A 24,294-nucleotide genomic window follows, 5' to 3' on the forward strand; every position below is an offset into this window, starting at 1 on the left:
ACGTCTGCTGCACCTGGGTTCCAAATAGCTGTGGCTCTACCCGGATGATTTCCTCCACCATGACCCTTAGCTCCTCCTCAGAAAACCTGGGGGGTCTTTGGGGTGCCATGGATGTGGTGTGTGTGATATGTGTGAGGATGTGTGGGATAATGTGTTGGGTGTATGCTGTGATGTGTGTGGATGGTGTATGGATGATGGTGTTCTGTGGCTCTGATTGAGTGGGTGCTCCTGGCTTGTCTATCTCTGCTTGTTGTCTATTTTTTCACTGTAAGGGGTTGTGAGTAATGTGGGTGAGTGTTTTGTATTGGATTGGGTGTGGGTTTGGTGTGTGTATGTGTGTCAGGTGTGTGTAGTTTGAATTGTCCAATGTGGTGTAGCTTTGTTAGTGTTTGTGTATTTTGAGCACGGTGGTGTGTACCGCCAATGGTTTACCGCGATTGAAAGACAGCCACAGGGATTCATGGGTCCTGAAACTGTGGGTGTATTCCTGTTGGCGTAACGGTGTGAGTTTTGCTATCGCCAGTTTATCACTGACCTTTGGGCAGGCAGACTTGTGTGGGTATCTGTATAGTGGTGGAATTGTCATTGTGGGTCATAATACCCGTGGCGGAATACTGCCGCGGTCACGGTATGTTGGAATCCGTCAGCACGGCGGTAGGTGGCATTTACCGCCAGGGTTGTAATGAGGGCCATAGTAATGTGTTTTATATGTCCTGACAGTGAAATACAGCTAAATTCGTTTTTCACTGTTGCAAGGCCTGTCCCTCTCATAGGTTAACATAGGGGCTACCTTTAAATATGATTAAAGTGTAGATTCCCTTTGGGAGCGGATAGACATGTGGAGTTTGGGGTCCCTGAGCTCACAATTTAAAAATACAACTTTTAGCAAAGTTGATTTTAAGATTGTGTGTTTGAAAATGCACTTTTAGAAAGTGAGCATTTTCTTGCTTAAACCATTTCTGTGACTCTGCCTGTTTGTGGATACCCTGTCTGGGTCAGTTTGACAGTTGGGCTGATTGCACCTCTCACTAGACCAGAGATCTTCAAACTGGGGGGTGGGCCCTCATAGGGGGGCCTCAGGTGATCCCAGGGGGGGCTCCAAACTCTGACCAAAAGAAATATTATACAGATAACCTGCCTTTGTTTTAACCAGAAGCATGTTATTGCAGTTTTAAAAAGGTAACAGTACTTAACTGCAATGTTTAAATAGGTTTAGACATATTTAAACACTGCCATCTTTCTAAAATAATTGTGAAAATTTCTGAGGGGGGACCAATGATTTGTATTTTTCAACTGGGGGGGGCCGGCATTAAAAAGTTTGAAGACCACTGCACTAGACAGTGACACAAAGGGTGCTGGGGTGTAGTCTGCATTTCCTGATGAGCCATCTGTGCTAGGAGGGAGGGAAGGAGTGGTCACTCACACCTGAAAGGGCTGTGCCTCCCCTCACACAATGCAGTCTCCAACCCCCTGGTGTGTGTGTGTGTAGGGCCTGGCCTGGGCAAGGCAGGATTTCTCAAACAAGTGAGACTTTTCTTTGAAGTAAGCCTACTTCAAAGGTCAAAATGGGTATAAGAAGGGCACCCAAAACCACAGACTTTAGAACACTTCAGGAAACCAAGAGGAACTTCTGCCTGGAGAAGAGATGAAGAGCTAAGGAAGAAGAGCTGCCCTGCCTGTGACTGTGATTTGTTGAGGTATCCTGCAGTTGCTGTTTCTGCCTGTGCTAGAGGACAAAGACTGGACTTTGTGTTGCCTTCCTTCTTGTGAAGAACTCTCCAAGGTCTTGATTTAGAGCTTGCCTCCTATGTTTGAAGTCTCAAGGACAGCACCTGGAGCATCTGCTGAGACTCCTACTATGCCAAGTGGTCCCCTTCCAGTCCCTGGATCCTGAAAGGAGAAGCTGGGAGCCCAAGAGTGCGAAATCCACGCACCGACTGCCGTGCAGGGGAAAAGATTGACGCGACTCTGATCTGCGTCTGAAAAATTGACGTGCTGCCGGCTTCGCGGCTGACAATTGATGCTCGCCTGCAACGTGAGTGGAAGATCGACGCCTGTGGCTGGAGAAACGACATGCAGCATCGCTGACGGAGGCTGGTGAGATCGTAACCCGCGCTGCGTGGTTTACGGATCATTGTGCGGCTGGATTCCTGATGCAAACACAACAGGGCGTGTAAAAACGACGCAAGGCCTACCCGGACCCGAGAGTGCTGACCGGATCGACGCATCGCTCTCCTGTGGAGAGAAGAAATGATGCACGCCGACCCTACTAAAGGAGAAACAACGCATGGTCTCACTCGTGACTGAAATCGATGCATTGCAAGCCCTTTTTGATGCAAACTCACCTGTGTGGGGTTATTTTTGACGGACCCTAGGTACATTTTCATGCTAACAGCATTAGCATTGTGTTTAAAATTACATGAAGACTCTTTTTACATTTTTAGTGAGAACTTGACTTGTGTATTGTGGATTTTTGCCGTTTTGGTCTTGTTTTGTTTAGATAAATATTCTCTATTTTTCTAAACCTGTGTTGTGTCATTTTGTAGTGTTTTCATTAATTTATTGTGTGTGTTGGTACATATACTTTACACCAAGCACTCTAAAGTTAAGCCTACTGCTCGTGCCAAGCTACCAAGGGGGTAAGCAGGGGTTAGCTGAGGGTGATTCTCTTTTGCCCTGACTAAAATGAGGGTCCTTGCTTGAACAGGGGGTAACCTGACTGCCAACCAAAGACCCCATTTCTAACACCAGCCTAGAACATATAGGTGCGAGCAACCTTCCTATTACACCCCTCACATTTTTTCAAGAAGGTCTTCTGCAAGGAGTCCAGAACCACAGAGCTAAGCAATGCAGAATCAATTGCATAATTGGATTGGGGGGCTACAGGTAGACCAGGCTTTCTTAGCCCCTGACACATTTCTGCTAAGCAGGAGGACTAATAGTGCCTTAAGAAATGAAGTCCACGCTAGGGATCAGTCCAGGGCCAATGGAGGAGACGGCACTAAACAAACCCTTGAACGGGTATCTGCACAATGCCTCTGAACCAGATTCCCCCGAGGGAAGGGGCCCAGCTCCTTCTGCCAAGGTACCAGTATGGCAGCGCTCTCAATGTTCTATTTTCTTATTTATTTCCCCCATAGCACATTTAATATAACCATACAAGGAAGAAGAGCAGCTCTACTTGGCAATTACAGGGGTTTTACGTTTCTCTATCACAGCCAGAGTACACTGATCAAATACTAGGCTTAGCTGGACTGTAAGAATTTCTAAGGTGTACCAGCTTCCTAGGACTGTAATAGATTCTAGGGGCTGTAGTCCCCACTAGACAGCAGCCAGTTCAGCCAGAGCCAGCTTTAGGTCGGTGCAAGCAGTGCGGCCGCACCGGGTGCTGTTCTGGATTTGGGGACGCTGACCTCAGTGGGGTGCTGGGTTTAGCTATGACTTACGAAACCTGCGATTTAAAAGCACCTGCTGAAAATGTCGTTGTGCATCCAGCCTTCTGGAAGCAATTAAAATGTCAAGATATCTCCTGTGTTTAATGTTCCTGCTAGGGAGAGAGATGGGAGTTATGTCTAGGGGCAGCTTTGAGTCACCATAAAATAGCGTAGCGGGTTAAAATGCCTGTTGCAAAGAGCAGAACTGTATTTTATGTGGATAGCTGAGTGGATTAGTAAAGACAGCCTTTACAAGCACTTTAAAACAAATCAATGTATGTGAAAGGAAGGCTATGGAGAGTTGAGGAGCACCTTTTCCGGGTGGTATTGAGGAAATCCGAGGAGGTTGTCATGGGGTTGGCGGGGGGGGGGGGCACCAAAAAGACTGTTGCACATGGCTCCAAAGCTGGGTCTGAGTTCAGCACACTGCAACAGTTGTAGATTTGCGGGGATGGCCCAGCCTTCTGGTTGCATTGCCTGCTGGAGTTCGTAATTTCGGGCAAGCTGGTAGATCCCATACCAGTAAGTGTGCAAACGCCCAAAAAGTCAATGCAGGCGAGAAGCAGGCTTAACAGCAGCTAATGTGAATGCAGGCAAAGAGTCAGAGCTGGGGGATGAGGGCCACCGAGCTAGTGTGCAAACATACTAGAATCTGTGCAGGCAAGGAGCAGGCTTGGTAGGAGCTAATGTGCAAACACGCAGTTAGTGCTGTGGTACAAGGTCCCGCTCCAATTAATCTGCGAACTCGCTAGAAATCAGTGCAGGCGTGGATCAGGACTGGCGGCAGCTGATGTTCCAACACACAAGAGTCAGTAGTGGGGACGAGGTCCCACCCCAGCTAGTAAGTAAACATGCAAAAATCAGTGCGGGCAGGAAGAAATATGAATAACAAAATGTCCTCGACGATGAATGACTAGACTACCTGAGTGGTATGAAAAAATCTCATCAAAAGCAGCGCCCAGTCGAAAAGCCACAAGGAGCGGCCCTGTACTTGCTCTTCCTGGTAATGACAGGTGAATGACAGGCCCGCCCTTGTCACGGGATTCGCACGGGAGCGGCCCACCTGCATTCCGCACTGCGGGAGGTGATAAATGAATTTTAAAGCACAAGGGGAAAACAGAAGCTGCCCCCCTTCTCGTGTGCGAAGTGTTGTGGGACACCGAGTTCCCAAAGGTGCAGTCTCTCCCAGTGTTCCACGCCGTGGGAGGTGATAAAGTATTTTAAAATCGTGCGGCATGAGGAAAACAGACTCTACCCCTCCTCTCCTGTGCGAAGTGTTGTGGGACACCGAGTCCCCAGAGGCAAAGTCTCTCCAAGCGTCCTCATCTCTCCAAGTGTTAATGGATGCCTTAGATTGAAGTATTATTTTTCTCCCAGCAATGATCTAGATTGGCCTAGAACCCAAGCTAGTGATGTGTAACCGTCTATAGATTAAATGCAATGTAAGTAGACAATCAGTTTTGTAGCGCATGGATACTCTCGAGGGTGATTAGTGACCATTTACAAATCATGTTTGATTAATCGAAATGTTGACTTTACTGCAAAACGTATGTTTAATTTGTAATAAAATGGCAATGTTTTAGTGCAAATATTGTAGGTGGTGATATGGTACAGGGTGTAAAAATATGGCAAGTTTCTCTGAAAAGAGCTCATGAAAATATTATGGAAAAGGGACTTAATTAAGTACCGCTTAGAAGGCTACACCATAGTTCGCTCTCAGTAATTCATGTTCCACTAATAATTATAGCGTTGTGGAACGGGATCCCTGTTCATAAAAATAGATATACATTTGATCATAAGATAAAATATTTTTTGGAATATTACAAGAAAAGACAGAAAGATATTGGACTGCCGTACTTTAAGGAAGAAAAATTGCTAACTATTTTGGGAGTTGGAAGAAATAGAGAAAGCACTAGAATTGTATAACAGGAACACGGCTATAAGGCGTTAGGCTATGTGGTGCTGGAATTACTCCAGGTTCTCAACTGGAGTATATCTACAACTGCTCTAGGTCCTTTTTGGCTGTAGCAACATAAGAAGCGCAGATTGTGAATAGGAATGGGTTTACTCTTCTGTGGGTGGATGAACGTCTCTCCCTAAACCTCTTGTTACTCCTCCCTTAGCACCCTCCCTTTTTGCAGTAATTATTCCCTATTTTCCAGCCCCTCCCTTCTGTTCCTCCCACATTTACTACTAAAATATATACTTACATGTGCAGAGACTACAGTCGGGGTGAAAATCTCCACACAGAAAAAGATAGGAGTGGTGGAACCTCCACATTTAGGTTTGTAAATAACACTTTGTAGCACATTAGGAATACTAACGTAGTACTGCTAAACATACTACAAAAAGCACTTTGAATATAGGCCCAATATAATACAATTGCTTCTTTATTTCTTTGCACTTCTGCAACTAGAGCCAATGTCTAGGATACAATGGGATATGTAAGGCAGTTTTGCTAACTAAATGTACATGATGCTGTCAGTGTCATGAGTCAAATTTGTGGATTTACCATTAGGGCATGGTGTTGGTTCTAAATGTGCCCTTAATTTAGCAATTCGGGTATCATTGTTATTGTTCAGATTAACCATCTGAATACATCAAACTTCATTGGGTTGTTTAACTGAGTGAAGAGTTTTCGTTTCCGTGTATGGTTTCGTAGTGCAGTTCCCTAACTAAATGTTGTTTTATCAACGTATATTGTTTCTGGAAACACTTTGAGGCACTTTGGCAGTACGGTTATTAAGTGCTAGAGCTTTTACCTTAAGGATTATTATGACCTAATGGCACTTCTTTGGTACGTCATGCTTCCTGCAACCACCTGGCAGTGTCAGCATGACAAGGTTTATGTATGCAGTATGCTTGATGCTTACGATTTGGCCTAGATTCCATATTTAACAAAACTACTCTTGCCCACAAAATGCTATCACAGCATGACAAGCAGTGACAGCAGGTTAGCAAGTAGCACTTTAGACACTGAATCAAGATGACCTAATTTATACGACCATCAGGAAGAGGTGACCTCGGTTGTCCTTCCTGTTATCAACACCGCGTTTAACTACAGAACACCAAAACATTTGGGCACAATGTGACAGAAAAGTACTGGGTAGCAGGCTATCATAATGCCTGCAGATTCGGACGGGTGAACATAACACTTGATTAGATCACATGCTTTTTGGCTACACAAAGTTATATTCATTTTTTAATGTGCTTCAGGGTGCTCGTTAGAGCAATACACAATGAAGAGACCCAGCAATATGGGACAGTGAGTCCTTAACGGGACTGGCGACTTGATTGTACCCTGGAGCAGAGGTGAAACATTGGCTATTGTTATTACATAGGGACAGCAAGTGGGGATAGGTTAATCACGTCTGTGTTAGGGCAGCTCTCTAATGTGCGGTCCTGTATCCCCCGCGGCAAACTTTGTTGTCACTGGAAGTTGGCTATTTATAGGGGCAGCCATGTTGGTGACGTTGCTGATCAAGGATGTTGGGTGCCTCTCACAGATTTAGAAGACTGACCCACACTTAAACCCCCCAAATATGTTAGAATCACCCTCCCTCCTGAGTTCATAAAACCCATTTTGCAGTTGGGGTTACAATACAGAACTAGGGGGGATCAGCTGTTGGTCTATCCCGAGGGAGAATAGAGATTAGAATGAGATCTTGAGACAATACAGAAGTGGGGGGGGTGTGAGCCATCTGTCTGTCCCGAGGGATACTAGATATTGGACTACAGTCTCAGGGGCGGGATGACACAGGATATCTTGGCAACCCTCCAACCACCTGCATGCCTGTAGTAAATTGCGTAACGGTAGAGGTAACACTCCTTGCCTTGACACTAGATAAAAGTTCTTCAATAGTATCCAGTCTAGAACATATAGCTGCGAGCAAACTTTCTATTACACCCCTCACATTGTCAAAGAAGGTCTTCTGAAAGAAGTACAGAGCCACAGAGCTAAGCAAGGTAGACTTAATTGCATAATTAGAACGGGGGCGCTCAGTGGATCAGGCTTCCTTAGCCCCTGACACCTTTTCCACTTAGCAGGGGGACCATTATTGTGTGGAGAAATTGAGTCCACACCAGGGATCAGTCCATTGTCAATGGAGGAAACATCATTGGTGGAAGATGGCACTAAAACCAACCCTTGAAGGGAGTACTGCAGAATGTCACACACAATCTCTTTACCAGATTCGCTCAAGGGAATAGTCCCAAACCTGGCTCCTTCCGACAGCTTACCAGTAAGTTGGCTCTCCGCATGTTCTATTTCCTTATTTAATGTCCCCGTTCTGCATTTAGTAGAACCATCCAAAGAAGAAGAAGAGCAGCTTCACTTGACAAGTACAGGGGTTTTAGTTTTCCACATCACAGCCAGAGTAGTGATCAAATGCAAGGTTTAGTGGGACCATAAGAACTTCTAATGTATAACAGATTCCTACGAAGGTAATGGATTCTAGGGATTGTAGTACCTCCTAGACAGCACGCACTCAGTAACCCGCAACGGTCATAGATTCACGAGGTTGGGCAACTTCCTGGTTGTGTGGGCTGCTGGAGTACATGATTTCGAGCAAGCTGGCAGATCCCACCCCAGTAATGTTCAAACGCCTTAAAAGTTAATGGAGGCGAGAAGCAGGCTTAATGGCAGCCAATGTTCATATAGTTGAAAATAAATCTCTCATGCTGCTCAATGCATGCACTGAACTGCAGGATTAAGGATACCTCCAGAGAGCCAATAGCATTAGGTGAGGGGGGAATACTCTAGTCTGCTGAACCAAGACACGATGGACAAAGTCTCAAGCCAATGAATGAAAGAGGCTGCTCGAAGAAAGGAATGGTTGATCGAGTCAGACCCAAAGCACACTCTTCTTTTTTTGTAAGAAGAAATTGATCTGTTTCTCTGCTACACTGCTAAAACCCACAAAAGGCCCTGGATCTTTATAATTTCTACTTTGATGGCATAATTGCTTCATGGATTGGTGACTGAAGACCCAGAAACCAATGCATGATAGTTACATGTTTACAATTACCGCTGCAGGAAAGGGGGCTTTTTATGCACGTGATTTTTGATCGATGGTGTAGCTTTCATTAGGGCAGCAATTCCGGTGGCACTGGGGAGCCAGGGGTGTGAGGACTGTATTTACTACCCAAACAATAAATAGGTGGGGTCATTTCCTTAACTGCATTAGGGCCTTTGGCACCCTTTCTACGCCACGAAATGTAATCACATTTAGAATGAGCTGAATCCTAAAACGAATCTGTTTGAGGCGACTTTACCTGAGAAAAGGTGACTGCTTCTTAGAAGTAGAACTTGCAGTAGGCCTTGCCTTCGAGGTTCCGCATATGTGCACCACAGATGTCAAGGGACACGTTTTGTTACAAGTCATGAATAGGCACCTATGAAGTTCCAAAGTAGCCTTACTTGTAACTTTACACCGTTGTTTTTTAGTTTGCACGTTAAAATCACTCCTGTGCTCTAAGGGCAAAGGGCTGCTTGCACATGTGCAGGATCGGTTTAAGGAGGGATTGGGTAAAACATAGCAGTTACTCAACTGTATCTACTGGTATCCAACTAATTAGTCGGAGACCGAACTAGAGATAAGCGTTGCACCCTGCCGAATTTTCTTTCCCTCGGTGTATTAAGTATTTGGAGACCACATGTCTCTTATCAGTCATGATCTCACGAGTGGTGCTAGGCACACACTACGTGTATTGTATGCGGATGATTATACACTGATTCTACATAGTCTCACTGTTTTGGTACAGTAGGTCACTGCTCACTCTCAATGTTTTACCGAAATAATGTATTATTTATTGATCAAAGCCCATGAATTTGTTTTTTGGACAAAATAATCTGACGGTAAAAGGATTTTGGATTCAGAAGCACAACTCTGGAGTCCCTGGTGTGACATTAAGTAGAAACAGGGCAACTAGAGCAATGCGATTTTGCACCTGCTTTATTTTTTTGAAGCTACGGATGTGCCACATTTGCTACATAATCAATTTCCTGTATAATCTGAAGATTTCAGCAAACACTGTTTCTAGGTCAAACAGATCAAAAGGTACTAAATATACGGTAACCTGTTGCCATGCAGTAGAGCCCTTTGCAAAGGTTGGCTGATTATCTTTCTATTCCTCATTTCTTTATTTTGGTGTCAAACAAGGTGGTACTAATGAGGTGAAACCTTTGCCCGTAAACGCGTCGAAATGTCAAAATAATGAGGTAATACTAACACACAATGCGCCGCATCACACCACATCATTTGCTTTTCTTGCTACGTAATTTAGTCAACCAAGCCGCCTACTTTGTTCCTCTGCGGACGTATAATTCCAGTTTTTCGGAGTCTAATGTAAAGGAGTAATGCCATATCCATACTGTAAAACGGATGTACAATTACAACCGGCTGAAAAGGGGTAATTTTAGATTTGAGTAGGACCTTAACTGGAAACAGTTTGTCGAACATGTACCACGACAAATTAGTTACTGGTGCAACTTAATAAATCAGCCTCAAAGTTAAAACATAAAACCAGTTTTAAGAAGTAGCTCGAATAGTTGGAATTGCTACTTATCGTCTACCTTTCACATCAGCAAAGGACACATCACTGAATCCTCCCTGCCACGAAAATTCTTAACAAAATCCTGCTTGAAATGTAATAAGCTTGAAAATGTCTGCATAAAATGCATTCCGCCAGCCTCTGTAGAATGGAGTAACGACCTTTAGACCGTTTCCTCATTAAATAAAAAGTTAGACGTCAGACGTCATACGTTGTGGTATATATCACGCCTGCGCACGTCCCAGACTTCACCTAGGTAGCCAAGAATAACTTTTTACAAAAGGCAAGCAGTAAATAGTGCTCAATTGAAGTATGGATCATGGTACAAGTACAGGCATGTTTGAACCTGTGCTTGCAATTTATGAGTAGTGACAACGTCAAAACATAGGCCCACATTATGACTTTGATGGTCTTCCATGAAGACCGCCAAAGCTACGGGTGCCAGGAGACCGCAAGTGCTGGTAATCTCCTGCCCGCCATATCACAGGTACTTCAGGATCACATCACACTTTGGGCTAAAATCCAGCAGTAGTCATGCTGGCAGGCGGAGGCACTCTAGCAGTTCCACCACCAGCCAGTAGGACACCACCCACCGTAATATGGGCCATAATATGGCCTAGCGGTGTCCTGCTGGCGGGGTGCTGCCAGTGGTGGAAGCGCCCCATCCCGTCCACTGCTGGACGACCTTCTCCCTGGAACAGGTAAGGTGATTGTCCGACAGGGGAGGGGGGAGGGAGAATGGGGGGCTGTTGTGTGTGTGTGCATGTGTGAGTGTGTGGTGCTTGCATGTGTGCATGAATGTGTGTATGCATGGTTGTATGTGTGTCTGTATGTTGAAGTTAGTGCGTATCTGCATATCAGTGTGTATGCGTGTGAGTATGCATGTTTGGATGGGTGTGAGTATGTGTACATGAATGTGCGTATGAATGGAGTTGTGAGTGCGTATATGGATGTTGTTGTGAATGCGTGCATGAACGCGTGTATGAATGGAGTTGTGAGTGCGTGTATGGATGTTGTGATTGCGTGCCTGTATGCAGGGGTGGGGGATGATGTGGCTGATGTCTAGTGCTTGTATGAGGGTGGGGGGAGCGGGTCGATGTGGCTAAAGGGGCAGGGAGACGATGTAGCTGAAGGGAGGGGTTGGGGAAGGGGGTTTTAGTGCCTCCTGAGGGGGTAGGGGAGCCATCTACCGGTGACCAGGAAGGAATTCTCCCTGTCACTTGTTGCCTTTCCACCATGGTTTTCGTGGTGGTGCTACCTCCGCGGAAACCATGGTGGAAACCTGGCTCCTAATACCACAGTGATCTTCTGTGGCCCCCCGGGTCAGAGATGATCATCTCCTGCCCAGCGGTTCCGACTGCCATGGTGGTATGAGTGGTGATGTGGCGGTTTGGACAGAGGCCATTCTGCCACACTCATAATGTGGCAATCTTCACCGCCAGCCTGTTGGTGGTGGGACCTCCACATGTACCCATACAGTGTTTTTTCTGCTACCAATAGGGCATTCCGAGTCAAAACAAATAGACAGAGGTAGAGACGCTCTTCACTTTCTGACAACACTTTAAAAATGTAAGTGCGGTGTCGCCACAATAAGACAGACATATAATATACATAACTAACTAGTGTGAAATCCACTAGATACCATTCCGATATTCAGATCCTCAAACAAGTGTTTCCGGGAACAAGACTACACTGAAGTATTTGTTAGTGTTTATATTACTCAGAAGCTAAACAAGTGTAACTAGACCGGTTAAGTTAATGCAGACATTATAAGCCTCATTGCCAAAACTATTTGCAGATCAGGTTTACATGTACACATATGCTTATTTAAGAATGCAAATCACCATTTCAAATGTATGAAATGCAATCTTACACTTGATCTTTCACTCTATAAATGCAATCCCTCATAGGTTTCTGTGTGAGTAAATCTACTCCTGCGGATATGGTGGGCATTTCTAGGGTGGGACTATCCTGGATGTTTGTTGACACTCACAAACTTTAACTTTTGTGATAATTCAAAAACCTTTCTCCATTTCTTTCAATCCTGGAAAAGGTTGAAGATCTTCTCTTGTGAATGCAAGAGTAACTCCCTTTCCAAGGTGGGAAAAAGATGGGGACAAAGTGGAAAGTTGGTGGAGCAGTAGGAGGACAGGGGACTGTGAACATTTTTGCTTTTCAAACTAATTGAAAAACAGTGCATGGAAGTGAATTCAGACTTGTTCTAATTTTTTTCTCTCAAAAGAATTCATGTGTATATTCTCACTTGTGATAGTGAAACTCAAAACATTTTTGAGGACTGCATTTAGAAAGCTAAAGTTGGCTCAGGTTTCGAAGCATAACCTTATAGAAAATTCCAGCACTGAGTAAATTTTCATTTAAAATGAGTTGTAAATATCCAGATTTACTCATTTCCTTTTAAGCCCTGTGTTTTCTATTCTGCCTGCATCACTGCATGTGTGAGGTTTGAATTAGGAAAAGTAGTATTTCTCTGCTGCTAAATGGGATGTGGGGTTATTCCAACAGTGAGATGAATAGGTTTGTGCACAAGCTAAATCTATGCTCTATTACCCAGGCACTTTGGTGCAAAGAAACACCAAACTGTCATTCAAGTTAGATTAAAACTCCAGGACCACAGTGGTAAAGATAACGTGCCTTGTCCCTGGGTGGTAAATTGTAGTATGTGGTACTGGTGAAAACCTGAAGCAACACCTATAACATCCTTAAATTTAGCCCTGTGAACATTGATAGGTCAGGTTTTTGGGCTTTACTCTTAATAAAGAACTGCTTTTCCCATCATACATCAGTGTGTTATGGCTGCACACATAAGGCTTTAATTAAGACTATTGTGAGGATTGCAGATCCTCCCGAAAAGAGACTTTTAGACCATTGTTCAATCCCTTGTGTATTTTTCTAACTCCTTTTTACCTGACATAAAAGCAGTTTGCCTCCTTGATGCCACTATTACTTGAAGAGTCTCCATTTCTCACTGGAAGCAAACTGTTTGAGAACAGGACATAGGTCTTACAAACACTGCAATAGTTCCCTTTACAAGACAACTGGCATCACTCACAAACATTTGTACACATCTACTTTCTAAACCTGATGAATAAACTGACAATTGTAGCAGGCTAATGGTCCATGAGGCACCAAATTCATACAGGACTACATTATTTCTCAATCTTATTCTGACAGTGAGGCTGCAATTTTGGACCCCCCTCTCATTGTTCACACTACTATGTCTCCTAAAACTTCTGTTCAAATGACTTCCAAACTTGGCTTCTGCTAACTTCTCTTCTGGCCATTCCCTTCCTCGAGCAAATCTCTATCTTAGTTACTCCCTTTAACTTTCTTTTAAATCAGCATTGTTGCTTCTCTTCCATATCCTTTGATATATCACCTTCCTTCTGCTGATTATATCCTAGTGTAGACCTTCTGATGCAGCAGCAATTTTATTGCTATTTTGACATCACAGTAATCATCTATATGTGACAGAGTTTGCATTTTTTATTTGAAACACAGGTTACGTGTAAAGTAGTGCACTGAGAACCTCTGTTGACATGCATTCACTGTAGACTATCAATTTTAGATGATGTGGTATAGCCCAAATATTTAATGTGTAACTAATTAATAATACATTCTATGTGATTCCTTATGATGTTAATTAATAGTTTTCACTAAAACGACAAAACATTTCTAGAAAGAAATGTTTTAAATATCACATGCAAATGTTGAAAATGCAGTCCTGCATTATAGCTAATGGAATGTATTTTCAGGATCATTTCATTTTAAAATTACTGTAACATGTACAAAGCTTATTAATGATGCATTTATAATTCCGAATTTTGCATGTGCATATTTGATATAAATTAACATGCCATTTTAATTCAGTTTACTTAGCCTATGTGAGGTCTGTAAGGCCCTGTTTCACATGTAGAAAATGTTTAGTCATTCTTTTTAACGTGCCATGTGATCCTTAGAAAGTAACCTTGAGCCCAGTACATTGAGGAACTGTTGAAGTGGACTGTATACAATTGTTTTAACCCATACAGATGAGCTAAGATGGATGCCTTTCCCATATCAGTAATGAGAATCTTTCCTGATGTTTCAAATGACTGTCGCATGATGAGCTTTGTTTGGGCAGTTGGATCCTCTGATTGGTGTCATGCAGCTGATGGGCGGATCATAAGTCACTTTGGACTTTAATATATCATTCCACATGTGGATCAGCGGTATTCTTCTCCAGATCTCACTTGAGCATTCTGCTTGCCACTATTGCCCTGGCATTCTCTTTCTGGATCCCCTTGGACTCTGAGAGGTACAGACTTCCCTAACTGTACCCTTCTTTTTCAATGCTTTGCTGAGGCTTTGAAATGTTTCCCCTGACCAGAAAAGAAGACACCTGATGAGCTTCTGACATGCTGACGCTTTCCCTTTTTACCTACTTTTTGTCAACTTTGGTTAGTCACCTTTTGCCCCAGATGTAGTTTCCCCAAATTCTTTTTGTCCTTTTTCTTTTCACTTTTTGTCCTCATGTGTTTTAGCTCAGCACATGTTAACTTTTGACCTGCTAATCTGCAAGAATTTCCCTTGTCCTAACTAGCTGAACCTAGATGACTTTTAATTTGCCTTAATGTTTCAGAGAACTGAATAGCGCTTTTTTTTTAACCATAAAATTATTCTTTTGATGTTTTGTGTTTCCATTGTGGAGTGTTTAGTCCTTTGAATTTTAGTTTGCTTGAATCTTTTTTGTCACATTGGTCAACCCATGGTAATTCTACATCTTGATAATCTTGTTTTGAGAATTGTTTACAGAAATCTGAGCCTGAATCTGTAATAAAACTCTTAACCTTATTTCAGACTGGAGTTTTCATTGTATGGCCAAATGGGTCATATTGTCAACTTAAATTGTGTTGTATCAAGTTTTGAGTTGTTTATTTTTCCACCCCTTCATGCTAGGTGAAAAGACTCATTGACCTTCTTTAAAGCATAACCAGAGAAATGCTTTATCACTTCCCTTGGAAGACCCTTCTCTGTTTTTCATAATACACATGCTTTCCCAGTACTCACCCATTGATTGCTCTGTCTTCTCTTGATGGCTCACACAAGCACCTGTTCTGTAAACCTCTTTGTGTTAAACCTCTTTGTGTTTGTACATCTTCACTACAGCATTTCTCTCTATCTTATTTAATTTAGTGTTTTTCAAAAAGGATCCTTTCTTTACTTTATCCTGTAACTTTGTACTTCGATTGTAAAACAATCTAAAGCCCTTGCACGACATGCATACTATATAAAGCCACAAATTGATGAGCAATTATGCGACAGGACAGAAAGGACAACATTAAACTGGTTAGCATTCTGGGATTTAGAAGTGGCTATCTGAGAATCACTAGTTATAAAGTAATTTTACTTAAAAAAAGTTATGCTAATGCATGGCATGCTTCACTGGTAAGGCAGGCACTGAAGATTCTGAAGGGAGTTTCAGGTAGGTAACCTGCTTTAATGGCTAGCTAAAATACAGGTGAAGCAGGCACGGGACCTGGTGGTCATTGAGTGCAACTATATAAATTAAAGGGTGTTGAACATGCAGTGGTGACAGGAACTTCTCTTTGATGTTGTTGCATTGCAGCCTGCTTTTTACGCCATATCTTGAAAATGAGGAAAGTGGCTAGTCAGTTAGACCAGCTACAGGCATGTTAGCACACAGAAGACAAGCACCATCGATGACTGGAGAGAGATGGTTGAGTTTCATGCATAGGAAGGGAAAGGAGGAAAAAGCTCACATGTCAGATTTAAAGACTTGAGAAATTATGTGTGGTCTGGATCACGCACAAAATAAAAAAGTGAGCTACTGAAGTAGGACTTACATAAGATAAATGAAGCACGGTAAAAGCAACAACACGTGATACATGATTTGTAGTACTTGATAACCTTCAGACTTGATGTAAGCTTAAAAATGTCCCAACGTGCTGCTGCCTGCATAATGAAACACCAGAGACTGCAATGTTCCTGCTATGTTCTCAAGTCTATGGCTCCGCGTAAGGCAGCTTGTTATAATTGCCTTGGCTTACACTGAGCTTATGAAAGAAAATCGTGACAACGTGAGCTGTTTATCGAGACAGTTGCTCTCCTTGATATATTTTACCTTTATATTTCCAAATTGGGTGGCCTAAACAACTTCCTGAGAGCCACGATGTAGAGAAAAAAGGACAATTATTATTTTCTGCTATTTCTATTTATGGAAACTATTGCAGCACTTCAGTAGTCCCCTCTTTCTGCCTTCTTTCAGAACTATATGTAAATCTTAAGGCGTTTCAGTCAGTGCATGTCAAAAGTGGGTTATAACATATTCAGTTTATGCCCATTTTGTAAAGATGTTTTTTGCGAGGCAGTCCGCTGCAAGATTTCCTTTCAATCGCTGGGCGTGCCGGTTCCGCGAAGGGCTTAAATCAGGATATTTCACTCGTGGTCCACCTTTACTTTTTAAGAGTAGCTATACGAGTGAGCACACATTTACATTCTTAGTAAGTATTTATTCCAATTTATTTATTTATTTTGTATTTGAAAGCAATCTCCAAAACTAAAACAAGCATTGGAAAAGCCAATTGGCTTCGCTTTGTCTTACTTGTTTTCTGCTGTTGGCTCTGCCAGTGTTCGTAATATTGCAGTGACATTGGCAAAGATAATAGCCATGGCATGGTTTTCTTGGGTTAGTATTTTCTATACTTCCAAGAGGGCCACCACCTAGCAAGTAGAGACAGCACCAAAAAGGATTGCTGCACCATTAGTTTGCAACTGAGAGAGCATAGCTTATATAATCTATATTAACATGAAATGTTTATGAATCAATGTGTGATGATGCCGCATAGAAACTATAATAATAGTAATTTTGCTTAAACATGCACTTGAATTGTGACCACGAGGAGTGGCCACCAATTTATACGTAGCCTAATAATAATGACCAAAATGTTTATATTATGTTTAAATAAGTTTATACTAATGTTTGCGTTATTGAATCGGTATTGAAATCTTCATAGGCCTTAAGTTAGCATGAGCCGAAGCTTAGCTGCCCTGGCTCTCATATTAAATGCATTTCTCTATTTTTCAGTGTGATGACTCACAATGGGACATGACCCTGCTTGTTCTTTTTCTTCAACTTGGAAGATGAATGTAACCATGTTAGATCCGTTCCCATCACTTTCTCTCATTTACAGAATAAATGTTAAAAGTAAATTGAAACAGTGTAGATTAATGTAATGTACAAGGTCATTCAAACCGGTGAAGACAATGGAACTGCTGACCAAAAGATGTGCAAAGAATTACAGAAGGATGAAATCATACCGGATGTACCACCTCTGAAGACGTCCATTACGAAGACCAATCAAAGACTTGTAAAACAATATGGGGTGAAGAATTGGATTACCTAATGTACTTCTGATAGGTTAAAGATAGTGGGGTATAGCAAATGTCCAATAGAATTTTGGGGGAATGTATAATGGAAAAGGGATAAAAACCCATGTCACAGGGAGTCATTTAGGTGGGTTAGGTAATGCTATTGATTTTATCCAGAAACTCTGTCACTCTGTTTGGTGACTTAGTGGGTTACTTAAAACCATCCTCACCCTTAGAATTGTCCATTTTACACTTTACCTCCCTATGAGGAAAGTGCCCTTTTGCCCCGGAGCTGAGTTCTGACTGATGGCGATTTGACTGAAGTCCTGAAGACGAAGACTGAACCTGTGTGCTGGCCTAAACTTTTGGAGGGTAATTATGACAATGCGATTGTGATTTGTCTGTTTACTTTTCCTTTCTAGGTACCAACTGCTTGCTTTTGACAGAGACCTTAGCTAGATGTTTTCCAAATTGGTGTTCTAAATTGTTTTGCATGAAGCCCAACATGCGAATGCTAATCAGTGGTTAGGACAGGTGTTCACCAAACTGATGCAAATAGACAAACGACAGAGATTATGGTTTGTTGAACTGACGCGTTATTGACACTATGCTAAATTGATCTATGTTCACGCCGTGTTATGTTCTGATGTTTGTGATTCTCGCTTTAATGAAAGCTTACCAAAGTTGCCATATCGTGACTATGATATTATGTTCTTGGTGATGAGATTAACGCATTTGCTATTAGAATGTAATTAATAGGGAATAAAACTCATAAAATTCTACTAAACAAGGTGTGATTATTCATGGCTGAAAGGTCATGGTAGTGTCTTTGAATTGATTAATGACTTTGACTAAAGTGAAATGCATTGTTGTGATAAATATTGATGACATTATTGATGTATTGATTGATATATTGATTAGCTATCTCGTCCTAAGGTGTCTCTCAACTGGGTCAAAATATTCATTGGCCTAAAACGAGTCCTGATGTGTGATAAATTATCATAAAGGGACGCGTTAACACAACCTTCAGTGACCATGATGGAAGTCATCTCTTAGATAGCTCTCCATGCTGAAACATTTTCCTTAAGTTCGCTACCTTTTACCATACTAATAGTGCAGGATCCTTTTCGACGCCACATGGCCCATTTAATTAAGTATCTTGCCATAACTGATTAATCTAGTTCATCACAGCTGAAGAACCAGGGACCATTCTGACCTTTTCCATCTAAAACTACCTTACATATAACCCTTGTGTAGGAGAGCATCAGAAATGAAGGAGCACACTTGTCTTTGGGAAAAATGATTTATTAAAGTAAATGAAGAGATTTTCTTAACAGTCTAATATTCTTCTTGATGGGTCTTGGCTCTTTCTTTGTCTTTGCGATCTTTTTTTAACCGTCCCGCTTTTCTTTTCTTGTCCTTCTTCTCTCATTCAGGGTCAACTCAGGAGGAGCATGCAAGGCAATAAAACAAGACAGAGGGGGTCATTACGACCTAGGCGGGCGGCTACCGCTGCCCGCCAGCGGGAACCGCCGTGCGGCCGCCAATGCGACCGCACTCACGCGGCCCCCATTATGACATTCCTGCTGGGCCGGCGGGCACAAACCAAGTTTGCGCCCGCCGGCCCAGCGGGGATGAGGCCGCAACATAGGAGCCGGCTCCTAATGGAGCCGGCGGTGTTGCGGCCGTGCGACGGGTGCAGTTGCACCCGTCGCGCTTTTCACTGTCTTCTATGCAGACAGTAAAAAGCTGGCCGGGGCCCTGTTAGGGGGCCCCTGTACTGCCCATGCCAGTGGCATGGGCAGTGCAGGGGCCCCCAGGGGCCCCAGGACACCCCTTACCGCCAGCCTCTTCCTGGCGGTGCAAACCGCCAAAAACAGGCTGGCGGTAGGGGTGTCATAATCCCCAGGGCAGTGCTGCTTGCAGCGCTGCCCTGGCGGATTATCACCGCCGGGGCTAAAGCGGCGGGAAAACGCCGGCCCCGGCGGTGCGACCGCAGCGCTACCGCCGCGGTCGTAATAAGGGCCTCCGTACCGCCAGCCTGTTGGCAGTACGGACGCCACATTACCCCTGGCGGTCTCTGACCGCCAGGGTCGTAATGACCTCCAGAGTTTGGTGAGTATGTCCTCTTTTGGTTTTATATCCCTTCGCTTTTCTTGTTGCCTCTTCTTTTCTCTCTGCCTTTTTTTTTCTGGTGCTGGTCTCTCTTGGTAGGTATTTCTATTCACCTTTCTATTCTTGTCCTGTTGTACTTCTTTCTCTTCCTCTTCTTTTGTTCCTTTCTTTCTGGATTTCTGTTGTTTGCCATTCTTTACTGAACTCTTCCGTTTCTGCTCGTTGTTGCTTTGTTTTCTCTCCTGTTTAACTAAATGGCTACCGTATTTTAAATAAAGAAATATCGATGTATAGCCCTGTTTCTATGGCTTCCTTGTGATTATTTAAAGCATTTCTATTTGGGCTGCTCTATAGCGCAGTAGGGGCCCCCATACAACTAAACACATACTTCCTGAAAAGGGGAAAAAAAATACAAAACAACACTTCAGACCCTGTTCTAGTCTGTTACCTGGGCCAGCCTAGTGGTTACCGAGGATTACTCAATTAAACAAAGTACAAATATATATTTTTGAAAAACGGAATAACACAAAAACTTTTCCCTCTCTCTCCCTCCCCCATCCCTAACCTGGTTAGTCCACGCTCTCCCAGAGCGTGGCCGGCTTCAGCATTTTTCTGCCTCCAAGTCGCCCAGTCCTCTGCGACTCTTCTGGGTGTAGACCTCAGCATCCCGCGTCATCGTTGCTCCGTCCCTCCTCCATGGCGTCAGTATGGAAGGCTTCAGCTCCTCTGATGTCCGGCCTCTTTCCCTGACTCTCAGGCAGTTTAAAAAGCCTGGTGGTTCCTGGTGTCTGCCAATTCTGTCCTCTCCTGGTAGGAGCTTCCGGGTCAGGTAATCCGCCACGGGAAGTAGCCCTGGGGCCGTCAGTGGACAAGGACGTACCCCCGGGGCATCTGTGGGCTGCATCCATGGAGGACGTCCCGCTACCCCTTGCTTATTTTTTCAATTCCATTTTGTCCTGCTGATGGCCCAGTAAATATGTCTAGGGTTGAAAAACCATCAATGCAACAAACAAATAGACCAATTGATTTTTTTAGTTTACATTAGGCTTTTTGGAAACCAACATTATTATGTACATTTCATTGGTCTAATGTCTTGTTTTGTATATACTTTTTTCTTTTATGTATTTTCACCTGCAGCATGTGAGCATTTGAGCACCTGAGGCACTAAGCACTTTTGACAATAAAGAAACTATTTTTTGAAATAATTGGAATGGTCTCTGGGAGGCATTAGGAAACAATACACTTGTTGCTTGGTCGCAAGTTATAGTCAACAGTAGTTATTTGAGCGTTATGTAATATATTTAAGTATACCCCTGTTCATTTTTTTAGCTCAGTTTTACAAGTATTAGAAAAGCCAATAGCAACAATAAGAAAAGGAAAAAAGTGGGAAGGAGGTGAGCGAAAGATACTGAGACACAGCATTGCATCATGTAGGGGAGAAGAGGGATGGGAGTACTGAGGTAATGTGGGGGTAGAAGGGCTACTTATAGTAACAAAGGGATGTGGTGAAAGAGACCGAGGAAGAGAAACTGCACAAGTGTATATAAAGGAAAAAGAGAGAAAGAAGCAGGACATGAACTCTCATGGAGTGCTAAATCACAAATTAATTTTTTTTAAAAGGCAAAAAATGGAGGGCCAAATTTACAATAAAGTATCTTAGCGCTGCGCCAAAATTGGCAGTGCTGTGCTACATCACTTAGGAAATGCAGGGATATGCCGTATTAACAACAATACGGTGCACCACCTGTGTTTCCTCCTGCACCAGTGCTAAATTTGCTGCCGAGCTCCAACGCAGACACCCTTGTGCATGGTGCAAGGATGGCTGTGTTGCATGGGCGATTGTTTTTGAGCAGGAGGGAGGGCCCGAGGCTTACCGCCACCTTGTAAATACGGCAGAGTGCACAGTGCCACTTGAGAGTCACGAAAAGCTCTGGTGGCGCTAGGGGCTTGTAAATATGCCCTATAGTTCCTTTACAACAGCAATGGAAGTATTCACTGAAAAAAAACAATCAAAACTGATAATGAAAGTAAATGCTCTAGGGGCAGGACAAACACAGGAATAAGGAGGAGAACCATCAACTCAGGAGCATAAAAAAATTCATGAGGAAGCCATGGATGAACACAGGAATTAGGAGGAAAACAATTGAATCGCTAGCATGGAAAAAATAAACAAGGAAGCCATGAAATCATGAATGAGGATCAGAACCAAAGCCTACTCTAGGTGTACATTAAGGTTTGGCTTACAATGTTTCCTGTAATAGGAAATACTATAAGTCAGACCTTACAGTCTGCAGAGAGCTTCTTTTCTCTGTGAGGCCAGAGTGGGACTTTATCCCCCAGCGTGCTCAAGGCCCCAGGAAGGGTCAAGGACTCCAGGAAGCACTTGAACAGCACAGATCACATCCCACAGTACAGTCTACTTACCTGAAGCAGTTCCCTTCCTGCACTTCGTTTCTCTATGATGCCGGGGTGGGACTTCGTCCTGCAGCATGCTTGAAGCCCCAGGAGGGATCATGGACTCCAGGAAGCATTGAAACTGTGCAGACCACTTCCTGCAGGTTTGGACGTGCCCGGGTGAAGACTAAGGCCCTCATTCTGACCTTGGCGGTCGGCGGAGAGGCGGCGGTCGGACCGCGAACAGACCGGCGGTCCAAAAAATGGCATTCTGACCGCGGCGGTCACCGCCGCGATCGACCGCCACTTTCCCACTCCGACCGCCACGGCGGTCATGACCGACGGGCTGGAGTTTGCGCACTCCGGCCCGGCGGTCGACCCAAGACCGCCAACCGTATCATGACCCTGCTTACCGCCGCGGTTTTTGGCGGTCGGGAACCGCCATGCGAACCATGGCGGTAGGCACTATCGGGGCCAGGGAATTCCTTCCCTGGCACTGATAGGGGTCTCCCCCACCCCCCACTACCCCCCACGAGTCCTCCCCCCACACCCTCCACCCCCCCAGAGGTGGTACGAACCCCCTGCCCCCCCCACCCCGACATGCACATACACGCACCCCGACATGCACGCACCCCCAACATGCACATATGCACACCCCCTACACACACACATACACAACGGGGGCACATACCCGCACACATACATGCCAACATGCGCACCCGCCGAACTACACACATTGCCCATAGGCACAGCAGCACCCCCCGCCCGCATGCACGCACTCACACACCCCCTCTACACACCCCCATGCACGCACACATCACACAACACCCCCCCGCCCCCTCCCCTCACAGACGATCAACTTACCTTGTGCGTTGGTCCTCCGGGAGGCGACGGGAGCCATAGGGACGTGACCGCCAACAGAAGACCGCCAACAGAAGACCGCCACACAGAAATGTGGGTCATAATTCTGGGGGCGGTGTTCTGCTGGCGTGGCGGTGGAGGTTGACCAGTCTCCACTTTCCCGCCGACCGCCAGTGTGGCTGCTGGCGGTTTTCCGGCAGAACGCTCCCAGCGGTCGGAATACGCGCAGCGGCATACCGCCGCGGTTGGCGGTCTTTACCGCGGCGGTAACTCGACGGTCTTGCGAAAAGACCGCCATGGTCAGAATGAGGGCCTAAGTCTGTCTACGCCTGGTAGTTGCTGGGCTGGGCCACCCTATTTTCATTGCCTGAAGGTACTTCTCATTTTACTATGCTTTTCTGATGGGCTCTTTCCATGGAATCATAATGGGAAAACATAAGCTGACTTCTGCAGTGCCTGCCAATGGTTCCACTCTTGATGGTTTTCTGTAGCAGGTGGAAGGTGTCTTAAATAAAGAAAAAGAACTGGCTTTCTTCCTCCCACCCACTCACTTGGTATTGGCTCAGTATCTTGTTGTTAGGACTATAGAGGCTCAAACTACCGCCCAGCAACCTGATTCTATCTCTTCCCAATCTGAACCTGGAAACCTTCTGAACTGTGTTGAATTTCCTGGCCAAATTTGGCCAGGTAATGAGGAGCGATCAAAGTCCAAACATAGAAGAGCAAAAGAGTGGAGGGTGGTTTAAAATCTACAAGACAATGCCTGGCCACCCAAAAACACCCACAGAGTCCTAGCCAAAATTCAGCCAATACAGGCAGTGTATATGGAGAAGAAACTGAAACACCTCTATCGGAGGATCTTTGCTCCAGCATCTAAACCATGCTATAGGATGTGGTAAAGGAAGCACTAAAACCACCAGTGAGCCAACTAGACAAAATTGAAGAGCAACTCTTAAATGTAATGGTACCATCGAGGAGGAGCCCCTATTAGGGCTTCAGTTTTCAGGTTCAACTATTTCAGTTTCAAACCTGGCCTTCAGTTGCCTTATTCTGTCAACTAAATGGGGGAAAAATTCATAATCAGAGGAATAGCAATATCAGCGTACTCGCGAAGAAAGGGAAATACGGAGTCATCGATCGATATTCACAAGAAACTCAAGAGAATTATAATCATAGATCAAGCAGCCCTGAGGAAGTCATGGGGTACACCCCTGACGAAACACGAGTTGGCTTGGATGTTGGTCAATGACTGAATACCATGTAACTGGAAAATCAAGATTCAAAGAATAAAGAAACGCGTAATTGCGGTTGAATTATGGAATCAAGATATGGACATTGATTTAATGGACTGGATGTTGGATGTGTGCCTTATATATATGCAAGTCCCTTATAAGTGAAATGTAGGCAGTGTCTAGAAGCCAGGCTCCCTATAAGTAGCTGTGGATGGGCAGCCATGGCTTTTCCAGGAGACATACAAAGCTCATGCAATACCACTGAGGTCACACAGTACTCACACACATAAAAGAAAATACTCAGTGTTGCAAAAATT

At 44.1% G+C, this 24,294-nt stretch overlaps 1 long non-coding RNA gene across 1 annotated transcript in view; it reads right to left on the minus strand.

Moving 5' to 3' along the window:
* Positions 1–20,374, minus strand: part of LOC138288530 (uncharacterized) — a 33,630-nt gene extending 13,256 nt beyond the window's left edge. Inside the window, exon 1 of the long non-coding RNA XR_011202441.1 lies at positions 20,056–20,374. This is a non-coding gene — a long non-coding RNA (uncharacterized lncRNA). The remainder of the gene's footprint in view (positions 1–20,055) is intronic.
* Positions 20,375–24,294: the final 3,920 nt, after the last annotated feature.

The sequence above is a fragment of the Pleurodeles waltl genome, chromosome 4_1 (assembly GCF_031143425.1).
Source record: "Pleurodeles waltl isolate 20211129_DDA chromosome 4_1, aPleWal1.hap1.20221129, whole genome shotgun sequence".
NCBI lineage: Eukaryota > Metazoa > Chordata > Amphibia > Caudata > Salamandridae > Pleurodeles > Pleurodeles waltl.